This window comes from Nycticebus coucang, chromosome X (genome assembly GCF_027406575.1).
Source record: "Nycticebus coucang isolate mNycCou1 chromosome X, mNycCou1.pri, whole genome shotgun sequence".
Classification (NCBI taxonomy): domain Eukaryota; kingdom Metazoa; phylum Chordata; class Mammalia; order Primates; family Lorisidae; genus Nycticebus; species Nycticebus coucang.
Genome location: NC_069804.1, coordinates 162,581,135 through 162,594,878, shown reverse-complemented (window position 1 = coordinate 162,594,878; position 13,744 = coordinate 162,581,135). Strand labels below are relative to the sequence as shown.

At 45.1% G+C, this 13,744-nt stretch overlaps 1 long non-coding RNA gene across 1 annotated transcript; it reads left to right on the top strand.

The window, feature by feature from the left end:
• Positions 1 to 11,194: 11,194 nt before the first annotated feature.
• On the top strand, positions 11,195 to 13,099 carry LOC128577702 (uncharacterized). The gene is made up of 2 exons (XR_008377615.1): positions 11,195 to 12,815; positions 12,903 to 13,099. It is a non-coding gene; the product is annotated as an uncharacterized LOC128577702 (long non-coding RNA).
• The last annotated feature ends 645 nt before the right edge of the window (positions 13,100 to 13,744 follow it).

Genomic DNA, 13,744 nt, shown 5'->3' with positions numbered 1-13,744 from the left:
GAACACAAAAAGTCCCAGCCAGCAGTCTAGAAATATACATTGGAGGGCATTTACATTCTACATTTACTAGGAGGAATAAATTGCCCAAGTGATTTTCAATGTTGTTTTAACTTTGTCACACACATCCTATTGTAGAAACACCATACTAATGTAAATTATTCACCTTTGAAAGTAACTTCAAAATTTTGGAACTTTAGCCAAATACCTATTTCTTTCTATCAAGAATTCCTTAAAGCTCTGTCTATAACTTAATACACACATCTTTAAAAGAAAAGTTAATTTTCCTAGTAATGCCCACAGAATTGTTATTCTATTTTTGAATCTACATTTACATGACAAGCGACACATTCTAAAGCAACAGTGAGGCTGGTTACTTCAGGGTCAGAGAAATTCCAGCCCTCCCCACTGCCAAGGGTGGGTCAGGTTTGGAACAAATTGACCCGCAAGTAAGTCTCAATGTCATTCCTACACCAACTCCCTGTAATAATTTATAGCCTGCAATCAAAATAAAATAATCTCCTCAAAAATCTTGCTCTTTTATGGTGCATACTATGAATCAATTCTCATGTTCAGTTCATATTTCAGCAGCTTCATTTTCAATCCATTAAAGTAGAGAGAAATCACACTCTTTCTGATCAGATGTCTCTAAGCTCTAAATACATTGTAATATTCAGGTTACAGCAAGTACTGGGAATATCTAAGTTGCCCCAGTTACTTTCAGTGTTGTTTCAACTTCATGAAAACATTTAGTGACAATTTTTTAAACTTCTCATGAAAAAGAACATTCTCCAGTTTGAAGTTCTGCCACCACCAATAAAACGGTTAGCCTCAATCCAAGAGGTGTGTACTGTATTTTTATTCCTCTGTTCCATCAAATCAGCACATGATGGTAAGTTTCTGGATTCCTTCAGTTAATTATGTTTTGCGGGATATTTACTGGTATTTTAAAGCACACTTTTGATAAGTAATTTAACGATAAATTGATTAACTTTGAAGGTCAACTAAAAGCAAGTCCTAGTCAGGACTTTTGGCGCATGCATGCATGTGCAGGCATGTAAGAGAAGGGGGGGGAGATAATAGTTGGGAGAGGAGAGTCTAATACATCTCCTGATACATAGCAGGCATACAATAAGTAGTATTTTTCCACTCTTCCTCTTCCCAAATGAGAAAATTCAGGTTGGGTGTAGTGGTTCACCCATGTAATCCCACCACTTTGGGAGCCTAAGGCAGGAGAATTACTCCTGGCCAGGAGTTGAGACCAGTCTGGGCAACATATCAACACTCCATCTCTGCATAAAATAGAAAAATCAGCCAGGCATGATGCCATATGCCTGTAGTCCCAGCTACTCAGGAGGCTGAGGCAGGGGGATTGCTTGAGCCCAAGAGTTTGAGGTTGCAGTGAGCTATGATCACTCTAGCCCAGAAGATAGAGTTGGGGGAGGGGGAGAGGAAAAAAGTAAAAAAAAGAAAATTCACTGCAGTGTGCCATGGAGAATGAGATATTCTGGTAATACAGATGGTCCTAGTTTCACCATAGTTCAAGTCCATAGAGCCAACATATAAGCCAAGTGAATGTGAAAAACATTGTTTTCATTACATCATGCCCCTATTCAGGGTCCTTTAAAGGCTCCCTACAATCTGGCAACTGAAATCAAAACTCCTCTGCCCACTTCCAGGCCTCCCATAATCTGATCTCACACTACTTGTACAGCCCTGTCTCCAACTATTCCCAATAGAAAGGCTATGTCTATCTGGGTCTATCTCCTTTCAGCTCTACCTCTGGGCCTCTAAAAATGCCATTTTCCTCCATTCCATCCACATCTCATCTCTAGCTTGAAACTTAAAAATATAAAATGATGGTGAAACTTTTTCAGAAGAGGGTTTATGGTACTGAGCAACTAATTTAAAAGTGAATTAATTCCATATTATTCCAGGAAATGTGTTCCAAATATCAGCCCCAAACTGACTTCTGTGAATCCAACCTGTTAGATCTGGGTTAAACCACCTTCAGCTGGTACCAAGGGCACTAAAGGGCACCTAAACAAGTTGTTGACGATGTTAACCATTATCTTTACCACCAATACAACATTTTTTTTTTTTTTTACAGTTTCTGGCCGGGGCTGGGTTTGAACCCACCACCTATGGCATATGGGGCTGGCGCCCTACTCCTTTGAGCCACAGGTGCCACCCAGAACATCTTGTTCTCACTCCCTTCGTTTCCTTTTTCTTCCTCTTTGGTATACGTTCACTTGACAAAAAATTTCTCAAACACCAACTGATGCAAGTTACTGTGCCAAGTGCTGAGAAAGTGCCTACAGATAGAGCTGCCCCTACCCTCTAGGACGGAAGTTCTCAACCTGTGGGTGGCAACCCACAGGAACTGTATTAAAGGGCCACAGCATTAGGAAGGTTGAGAACCACTGCTCTAGGAGCTTACTGCCTGCTAGAAAGACAGTCTCACTACAACTAACTTCATTAAAGTGCTGTAACAGGACAGGGCAGAGTCAGTTAACTCCAACTCTGAGGCCATCTGAGAAGGCTTCACGAAGGAGGTGACCCTTAAAGAATGGGCCTTAAAGGATGAAGAAATGGGAAGAATAGACATTGCCAATAAGGAAGCATGAAGAAGGCGTGGCTGGAGGCTGCCACGTGCAACCAGAAGAACAGATGGGAGCCAGGTTGTAGAGGGCCTTGACTGCCAAATTCGAGAGTTAAGGTTTTCAGTCATGTGTTTTTGTGCCAATCATTAATATGATCAAAATTGTGTTTTCCCAGAACAACTCAAGGGACCACTGGGAGAAGGGCAAACCTCAGCTGAGAGATCAGTGGGGGAGGCCGAACAGGTTGCCTTCATGACTTTCTGGTGGCACACTGAAGTTTGAATTTGAGGACAGGTAGTAGGAATGGAGGAGAAGACTTGTTCTTCCTTTTTTCTTTCCTCTTCTTTCTCTCTCTCTTTTGCCCTGGCCCTCGCACTCTATCTCACTCTTGTTTTCACTCTTCTCTGCCTATGGCCTAGGCATTTCTGGGGGCTCTGGGCTAAAGAATCAGTGAGCCCTGGGTTTAGGGCAAATGCTAAATTTTAAATGTAGGTCCATATCTTTATTTTCTTTTTTATGCCAATGAATGGGGCTTACTCTTGTCATTAACTACTGAAAACTCCCAACCAATCGTAAACCCAAGAATTATTTTAAGAGACAGGAGGTAAAAGAAATGACTTTTTTCCACCAGTTGTAGAAACTCTACCTATTCAGTCTTATTTTTTTTAATGTGAACAGTGATGTTAAGGGGACAAGAATAAGAACTGTGGGTGAGTTGGCAACATCTTTCAAGTAGATGTGTCAGTTGTTGCATTGATTTCCTTCCTTCTCTATTTCAACCAAGTATTTCATGCTTTGGAAAACATATAGCTGCATCTTGGTTTTAAACAAAGATAGCATCCGTTAGCACTCTTCGATTTCCTGTTCTCTCTGCTTCCTTCTACCCAGCAATATATTATTTGCCCCCAGGAGAGATTTCTCTCTACATAGCAATATCCTAAAAGTGACGTCATTCAGACTTGGCAGAGTTCAGAGCTTTTTACAGGACCTCCTTGCTGCTGGTCACTTTTGGTTTTTGATGTTTGTTTGGGTTTTGTCGATTTTTTTAAATATATATAAATGGAGCAACCAATTGTCCAAATGCACTTCAGCCTCCCTGAGCAAAATTTCATTTGACATGTTGACATTGGTTTACCTGGGGGTAACCTTTCTCTTTTCTTTTTCATAATTAGGTGAGGCTCAAGGAATGAGCTAGAAGTGTATGGTTAGAAACAGCGACCATGATTTTTAATTCGACCATAATTTTTTAAGTGACCAAACCCAGCCTTTCTGACCAGCATACATATATGAGATGGGTTTTTGGTCTCCCCGCCCCTGTCATTACATTTTGCTCTGTCCCTTCCCACTCTGTGCCAAGGACAGCAAGTCATGCCTGCTTATAGATCACACTATAATGCCAGCACAGTGTAAAGAGAGACTGAGGCTGTCCTATACCCCTTCATTGTGGCCCTCCTTGGCACAAAGTTCCAATAATTTCTGTCATATGAGACAGTCTTTGATTTAATGGGCAGAAATCCAGGAGTAATTAAGACAATAATAGTATACACCCAACAAGAAAAATATGGGTTGTTTAAGGAAGAAGAAATCCCAGCAGCATGGAAGGCAGTGATTCTACATCTTTGAGGAGAGAAAAGAGATCTCAAAATCAAAAGTAACGACTATCAATGACTTATTAATCTCCTCTTTGAAAGAAAGGAAAATTTTATTAATTCATTCTCCTTTTTCCTGGTGAGCCCATGGGGGTGAGAGAATTCAAGCCTTGAAAATTTCTCCCAAAGTTCTAAATGTTGCAAATAACTATTTTTACCATAACTAATTTCATAAAATACAATGCCTAAACGACACTATCTTTTTTGTTGAATTTGGTAGGACAGCATTATTATATAGTTACTATTCAGTACTAGCCTTTCCTTGAACCCTAAAAAAAAAAAAGCCTTTGCAAATAACATAGTAGAAGCTTCATAACACAATTCCAGTTGCTTTCTTTCTGTTAAATCTGTAACTCTATCCCAATGTTATCTCTCTGAAGACTTCTGGATATTTGCAACATAAGGAAAATCTTGTTTCCCCGACTCATGGCCTTCACGAAAACTTAATCATACACAGCATTTCAATGTAAAATAAAAATGGTTAAAGTTCTAGAAATTTTCTTCATAATTTAGAAAAAGAAGTTGTAATTCAACTGGATTCCCTGATATCTATTTCCAAAACTTCATTCACAATTGCTTTTCAGAAAATACTAGCCAAAAATTATGCTAAATACCTTATTATCTGTAACTTTCTGCTGAATATCTCCAGTCTAGGGCTAATTTGTTTTTTCTCAGCTGCAGCTTCAGACTCTTCAAAGCTAATGCTAAAGTCTCCTCCTTTGGCTAACTATAATTATTTCCCATCAAGGTAATTTCTGAATGTTTCATGGAAGAAAATAGAAAGGAAAAATATGTGCTATTTTCCTGAAAATACCTGATTTCAAACAGTATTTCAGATGCGACAAAAAGCAATACATGGTGTTCCTTTCCTTTAGGGTTCCTACTTGCCCAGTGAGAAGTTGCCTAACTACAAGTTGGAGGCGTCCCTAACACCCCAGTTAGTGAACTGTGTCCCCTTTCTAATTCCTGAGTGAGTTTCTCAGCATTTCTTAGGGCAATTTATGTCCTGTGAGTTTTGTCAAGTTGGGAAAGGTCTACTAAATGAGCAGCCATTTGCAGAATCAGGGTTTGCTCCAAAGGTCTTAAGAAAATCCTTGAGACATCATATTTGAAAAATATTTGAAGATTGTTCACTTGAGTAAATACTTAAGCCTGCCCTCCCTCACTTTCTCCGGCCTGTAGCCATATTACTCACCCTCAAAGAATTCATCAATATTCATCTGGCTCTCTAATTTGCTGATGTAGCAAAAGGAGTTTAATAAAGAAAGCTGTTGCAATTTTTCTTTAGAGAACATGCCACAAACCCAGCTTTTATCTTACATCGCTGGAATCGCCTGCCTTTCTACTAATTTAGGTGGGGAAATGAATACTTATGTGCAGCAATCCAGGCAAATTGACCCATGAAGCCAAGGCTTAAAAGTCAAGGAAAGCTTTTCACCCCTAGGACACCAGAGTTTTATAAATGATCTATCAGAGGATTTAGAAGCTTGTTCGGTCACGTCTGACAGCCCGCAGCCCACGAAAGGGTTTGTAGATGTTAACCGGGAAATTTTAAGTTAGTTATAAGAGAGAGGTCTTAGCGCCCACCGAAACCAGACAAGTATCAGCCGTTTTAAACCCTTTCCTGAAAAGAAAACTTTGATCTGTAAAATCTTTTTGATTAACTTTTCAAAACAGCTTTGCAGACCCTGAAGACTCTACTGTCCACTTCCCACCACTCAAAAGAAAGCGGCAGATGCCAGCGAAAGGCCACACAACGCATGCAATGCCCTGGCTCTGCAAGGTCGCCCTTGCAAAGAAATTTAAGATTTTACAGCAGCTCTGCAGAAATACCACAGTAAAATGCACGCGAGCGCGAGAGCTGAGTACTCAAGAAACTCAAGCGCGGAGCATGGTGGAATGTGAAGTTTTATTTTTGGATCCTGATTTTGTGCGCGTCCCTGCATGCGTGCGCTGCTATTTTCTTTCTTTCGGCACCTGATATTTTTTTCCCCCAGTGCCCGCACGCGGTTCCCCGCTGCCCCGCGCGCGGTCTGCAGGCCGAGACAACTGGCCTCCCCGCGGAGTGTGGGGGATGCCGGCCGCCGCGGCAGAGCCAGGCGCGCGGCTCAGCTCCTCGGTGCCGCGGGTTTCTTTGCTGGTCCGCAGCGCAGCTGAACCCACCGAGTCCGAGTTGGGCCAGGGGTCCCTGAGAGCCGCGAAGAAGAACCCCCACTCAGACCCGGGGCGAGCGCGCTCGGCAGCTTCTCCGCAGCGCTACGCGCCTGGCTGCCCACCTGCCCCGGGTTCTGGGGGCCCTTCCTGGCCTGCGTCTCCCACCCAAGACTGTGACCGCCTCTGGCCAACGCTACCCATTGCTCTTCCCGTCCAGACCCCGCCGAGTTTGAGCCCTGCGTACTCTCAGATTTGTTCCAGCCGGGACAGGGCAAGAGAAGGAAGCCGCGTTCATGTTCTTAGAAAGTGTTCAGGCGCTACTTCCTAAGGGATTTCTCCCATAATTTTTATTACGGCATGTTGCAAATATTCGGGAAAGTTGAAAGAACAGTATGAGGACCGTCTGTTTGCCCCCCATCAGAGTACAACTGTTAACATTGCAGCACTTTCTGTGTCGCTCTCAGTGTGTGTATGTTAGCTGCATCATTTGAAAACTGCAGACATTGAAGTGACATTTCACTTCTCTACACCTCAGCTTGCATCTTCTAAGAATAAGAACCTCCTATTTACCTCCAGTACCACCCTCACACCTACAAAATAGCATTGTCCCTAACAGCACTAATATCCAGAATAAGCGCTGGTTTCCAGCCGCTTTCCTCACTTGAGTCTTAAAGTCAATTTCCCCCTTGCACTGGGCATATGTGTAAACAATTTTTCTCTCCCTCCGTGCTATGCCCTCCCCCCAAAACGCAGAGAGTTTTCCTTCTCCTGGGTGCCTCTCCTAAGAGCTAGACAAGGTGACGAGGGCAGGGATCCCTGAGAGATCATCACTTAAACGCGTGGGGAGAGCACTACACTTGCGCTGTCTGAGCTCCCCCCGTTTCCTCTCCCCAAACACTTCAGGTACCCCTGGGAAGCACAGCACTACAGAGTTCGCTCAGCCACCTTGCGCCCTCCCAGCCCTTCAAAGGACACCATCAGGGGACCGGTGAGCTCCGGGTGCTGTCCGTCGGGTGACACTCTGGCTGCGCGCTGCGCTACCTTGTGCCCTGGGCTTTGAAATTTTGAGTTCTTTTTCTCCCGGAATCCCCGCTATTCTAGTCCGCATTGGCTATTCTGGGCGCCCTGTGTGTGCCCTTCTCGGCCCTTCCCGGCTGCTGGCCAAGGCGGTGGCGTCGAGCGCCTGCACAACCCCCCACCCTTTCCACACGGCGCGCTCTCTCCCCACCCCCTTCCGCCCCCGGGCCCCCGTGAGGAGCCGCGGAACAGCGGGGCGGGGAGCCGAGCACCGCGTGGCCACGCCCCCCGGGCCGGCTTTTTCTAGAGCCGCTGCCGTCGCCTCTCCGCTGGCTGCCCGGCTAACTCCTCGGATGCGCGCGGCTCTGGCCACTCGCTCGCCTCCGCTCCGCTCCGCCTCTGCCACGCCGCTCTCTGAGCTTCGGCGGCAGCCACCCTCCGCGCTGCGACCCCAGCCGGCCTCGGGCTCTGCGTGCCTGTCGCTCAGTGCCCAGCGCCTCGCGCCCTACAACCTCGCCATCTCCTAAGTCCCGGCCCTGTTCCCCGCCCTGGCGCTGCTCTCTCGCTGTCAGTCGGTCGATCCGTCCGTCTCGCTCTCCGCCTCCCCATCCCTTCCTTCCTCCCTCTCTTTCGCTTGCTTGCTGTTTCACTAGCTCTCCGACGCGGCGAAAACGGCCTCGCAGGAAAATCCCAGAAACCTTTGCAAAAAGCTTACGATGAAATTTAAGAAGTTCTTCGATTTCGGCGCCATTTTCGAGTGGAGCGAGAGGTGACATACGATTTTCTTTAAAGGGAATTGTTGGCTGGCCTCCCCCCCCCATTGTTAACGTTGGCTGTGGCAGGCTGAAAAAAAATTCTAGTGATAATTCTGAAAAAGTTCTGTTTTCGGGGTGTAAAGCACTTTGGGGAGCCGGGGTGGGGGCAAAACAGACCTTTAAAATGTTTGGAAAATGAGTGTGGCCAGGAAATTTCTCAGGAAACGGGCTGGAAAAAAGCTAACAGGGAGGGGCGGGGAGAGAAAACTGAGTAAGGGGCTGTAACAGACTGTCACCCTCGCCAGGGTCTACAGTGACTGATTTTGTTAGAATGTAAATGGACTTTTCCTGATTTTTATTTGCAAGCAGTAAAATACGTTTTGGAAAGAAATGTGTGATTAATTTTACTTTGTCTCTCCGGAATTAAAACTCAAGGTTGTTTAGTTTTCCTATAGGAAACTTGACATTGAGAAAATTTGGATCGAATGCGCCGAGAGAAAACACATACTGTGTTTGGAGTGTGGGGGGCGAAGGCATCTTAAAAGACAAAACGTTGTAAAATATGAACAGAGGAAGAGGCGTATTCTTTGGCTCTTAAATCATGTGGCCAAACACATTGCAGTTCAGAAGGGGGTGGGGCTATGGCAACTCGAAAGTATTGATTCTTTGTCTATTGTATCAGCTAATGACCAGCTCCTGAAGTGACAAGATGCCTCTTTGTACTCTTTTCGTAAGTAAATTTTAGTCTAAGGGGAAATATGTAAACTAAGGGGTCTAGGTGGCTTTTTAGGGATATAAGTCGTTGTACTGTCACTGGAAGAGAAGGAAAGGAATAAAGTGAAAGGTATAAGTAAAATGAATTCGATTCCAGTGAGATCGCAAAGCAATCTGGAAGAGACCTTCGCCTTTGACACCAGTGCTATCTTGAATAAACTTTTGTTTTTCTAAGTAGTCAACTAAGGAAACGTTAAATTAGGGGTGACTTTAACATCTGATATGATGACTCACATTTGTGTAGAACATAAAATATTTAATTAATATTTAATTGGCAGAAAGTTGTGGAATTTTAAAGTTTAATTGTACATTTGCTAAACATGTTTTTTTTTCTTTTTAAGGGCAGCCAACATTTTTCTCCATTAATCCCAAAGGTCATTGTAAAAATTATTTGTAAATATCATAGCCAAAGCAAAATGGAATTTAGAGACACTTTTTTGTCCCAATTTAGGAGGCAAAATTGTTATTTTCAACGATTTTGTTTACCCTGACATAAATAGTGTGTTTGTTAACATTGGATCTCAGCCCGTAGTCTTACGGATTTTCTATTTTGTTTCATTAATTACTCTGCACATTTTATTCACTAATAAATAGGGCACTTAACGTTCATTGTACTGGTTATGAAAAACGGACAAAATTTTTAAATGAAAGAAAACATTTAGCAGACTTGGATACTTTAAGTGTCTATTACTTACACCAAGATGTACTGTATTTTAACTCTCAATACCATTACAGGGTTGTCCTGGTTTTGTTGTTTTAACTTTTAAGATTATGATTAAGGGCTTAGGGTGGTTCTTTTTTTCCCAGGTACTTAATTGAATATTTTGTTTAAGAAGGGGGAAAGGCATGTAACTTACTGCTAATATGTATCCATTTTAAAAAGGAAAAGTGGTATCTAATGAGTTAATCATTAAGGAGTATTCACAGTGCCGGCCATTTCAGGACATGAAAGAGTTTCTGTGGAGCTGCTTGAAACAGAAAGGAGCAATTTGACGTCAAGTATTTAAACTTTTTGATTTATGTTTTGGTAGGTGACATTGATAGGTATAAATTGTTTATAAATAAGTTTGAATAACAGTTCAATATGTAAACATTCAGGCATTCAATCTACAGAAAGTTCTTTGTCATTCTTTGATGATCTTAAAAAAAAAAAACTCAGAGTGATTACTATAAGACTGAAAACAATAGCCACGAGTTTAAAAGGACATCTGATGCTTGTATTGACAGATCTATATTTCACAGCTATAGTATAGGTTAGAAACAGCTGAAGATAGTGAATGATGCCCCATGATCATATCAATGTACACAGCTATGATTTAATAAAAAAAAAAAAAGAAAGAAAAGAAACAGCTGAAGAAACCATAGAGGTTTTGGTTATTTCCTTTTAGTCATCTGCATCTATTTCCAATAAATGAAAAGTCTTTTTTTAATGGGGCAATGAACGGAACTTGTAATAGGCAGCAGGAAGAAGTTTTACCAAGACTTTGAAGCTGGCAAGAGTGACCAAGATGTAGCCAAATTGCCTCCATTGATTTAATTTTATTAATCGTCTACTTTCAGAGGTAAGATTCTTTCCCACCCTAACTCCTATCTCCCATCAGTCTGTTTTTCATCGCTACACTTTTCCAAGATTCATCCTCAGGGAAAAAATTGAGAGCCACACCCTGTGCTCCACCTGCAGATCCTGGAAATCAAACCCTGAAATTACAAAAAGTACGACAGTGGGACAAGGTGGCCTAGTGGTCTTAAGGTTTGCTTATTTGCCGCCCTTGCGTGGGGCGGGGCGGGCTGCCTTCAGTCACGGAGACTTTCATTACCTGCAGGTACCCCAGAGCAAACCCCCTTCGTTGACTCCGAGGGGATGCAGCAGCAATTCATGTTTTGAAGGGCTCTAAATGTTTCAAAACGTGAGGCGCTGCTATACCCCCTCGAGGGGAAGGTAGAAGGTGGGGCTGTGCGTGTTCCTGCCGCCAGGCACCCGCTGCTCACAAGGCCCGCTTGGGAGCAGGTAGGTGGGCGGCAGCTTTGGTTCCCCTTCCTGGTCTGTCGGCGCCCTCCCTCGACTGTGGCTGTGCCACATGAGCGGGGAAGGGCAGCTGGGGGCATGCAGGTTGTGGGAGTTAGAGACGCGGTGCCCCCGCACTCAGCCGTGCCCTAGCAGCGGGAACAGTACTGCAGTAACCCATTAGTACTCTGGAGTATTGCTTCTGCTGCTTGAGTAAGTCTGAGACTCCCGCACGGCCCGCCCACCAGGTTAAGTGTTAGTGCATTGCCTGTAGCCTTCACCCTCCTCCCCCGCGACCCAGCAGGGAGACCCAAGACTCCATAAAACGTTTGCCAGTCTTTGAATATTTGGCTGAGCCTAAAAGGTGCTTCATTTTAGCACCCCCTTTCCTGTCCAGGTGGAATTTGAACGATTGAAAAAAATCCACTCCTGGTCACTTAGAATACCACCCACAGGACAGCAAGAACAAGACCCTTCTTCAGTCCTCAGCAACGAAATGAGGTGGGAGGGATTGAAAAAGGCGTAAGGGGAGGTGGGAAGGGTGACCAGCTGTAAGCAGTCCCCATGCCTCTCCGTGGTTGCTGGTAAAGGTGTTCCCGTCCTGAGTGTGGAAAGGACTTTGGAGTTCAGGAAAGATTAAGGGGTCCTTTCCTCACAGCGTCCCCTCCCGTACCCCCAGCTGAGTTGTGGGGAGCTTCGGTTGAGCTCCGGCACCCCGGCAGGGTCGGGCCAGGAGGGAGGCCTTGAAGGCCACTCAAGCCAAGGCGCCAACTTGCCCGATCTGAGCCTGAGGCCTGCTGAAAGCAGAGCGGGGCACCTAACGGCTGGTTCCGGAATGAGGCTCTGCTTTCTAGCTTCTTTTTCTCCTCCTCCCCCCAAATCTTCCAACATGCCACCCTGGAGGCTCTGCCCCAAGAACACCTTTGTCTCTCCCGAGGGCATTCACAGGAAGCACCTTGGAGGGGGCAGTGGCAGGACACTGACTTGACAAAACAGTTGCTGAGAAAACGGCAGGACCTGAGCTGTTGATTCAGGAGCCTTTCCAAACTTCAAAATTCTGGGCGCTATTGCTAATTGGTGCTGCAAAACTGTCCTCCTCTAAGACCACCTCCAAGGCCCCCACCCACCCACAGCGAGCTGGCCTTTTGTGCGTTCAGTGGGAAAAGGGACTCCTAGCTTCCAGCCTGGCAGCTTGATGGTCAACATAGAAAACACAACTAATTCTGGGGCCCTACTTTTCTTGTGAAAATCCCTTTAGGTAGTTTTAGATATGGAGCAGGAACAAGTAAAGGACTATTGGCAAACACGAAGGCAGGCATGAAATCTGTGCCCGCTTTGTCTCACCTTAAAAGACAACGAAAACACGCACAGCTCCTGGGCTTCTTGGAATTGGTCTTCCCGGTGCGGGCTGGGCCCCAGAAGACCCCCAGTGTTCAGAGTCCTGGGGTCCCAAGTCCCGCACAGGACTCCCTTGTGCCGGGCTATGCATGGGAGCGGCTCCTGCCCTCTGGGCCGCGGACCCTCAGGCCCCCAGGAGCGCAGCGACCTGGTGGCCTCTGCCCTGCCATCTCCCAGCCACTGCCCATTGATGATTCCCAGGTGGAGAAGCCCCAGCGCCGCACCGCCCAGCCTGGCCACCAGCCCTGGGCCCCGCTGTCCAGCACCTCCCAGGCCGGAATGGCGAACAGGTTTCCACCTCTGCCTGTCTTTGCACTTGGGAGTCGGGGGCACCTTAAGACTCTTACTGCCTCTCACTAGCTTCCCTTCCCCCTCAAGCCAGGAGGCCCTGTGCTAGCCGGCCCTCCCCAGGGACACAGCCTGCGCCATCCAGCTTCCTCCAGTGGTCGCCTGCAGGACCCAGGTGAGACTCTGGGGCTGAGCTGGTTGGGGACTTGAGGGGCAGAGGGCCAGGAGCAAGTGATCCTGACTTGGGGACGTTGCCTTCCAGAATTGAAGCGGCCCTTTGCCCAGGGCTCCAGAGTGGCATCGAAATTGAGCTCATCCACACAGCCCCCTGACGGCCTGGTGCCCTTTTCTGACTTAAAACTTTCCTTGCACCTTTGTTTACCCGCTCAAAGTTTCAGTGTGCCTAGATTTTCCTCCCTCCAAGGACAAAAATGTGAATAAAACATTATTTTAGCCAAACATTTCTGTGTCAATTAAGAAGATGGTAATTTGTTCCAGACTATAAATTCTCTTTAACAACTCCCTAAGGTATTCTTTTAAATTGTTTTTTCAACATTGCTAAATGTCCATCATAATATGTGGGAGACTTGTATAAAGTGAATCAATTTATAGTCAGCTGATCCATTGATCCGATGTTACCATCTCCAATGAGGCACCTTTCCAGTGTTTTCTCATTTTTCTCCAACACATGTTATTTGTTAGTGAGGAAGCTGCGTGCACGTGGCATTGTATAAAGTTTATTAGACAGCCCTGGCCCTTAAGCTAGGAAAAGCTTAGCCTAGCTCTAAATCTAAAATTTGACATTTCTTTAAGTTGTGGGACAAGATATACAGGTTACTTTGATAAACTAGAACTGAACTTAAGGTTTTTTTTTTTTTATTTAATCACGGAAAATTTTTTTTAAAAGGCATCCACTATCTCCAGTTAGCAGTACTGCTATTTTTTCCCAGCAAAGGAACACTACATCAACACTCTTGGCAGAGATCTGAGCACAGAAGACTCCTGTTTTGAGAAAATACAATCATCTCTCAAAGGCTGTAATTTATATGCATTTTAACTCACTAGGTATTGAAAACCACCCAAGTGTCCCACAATAAGAGGGCA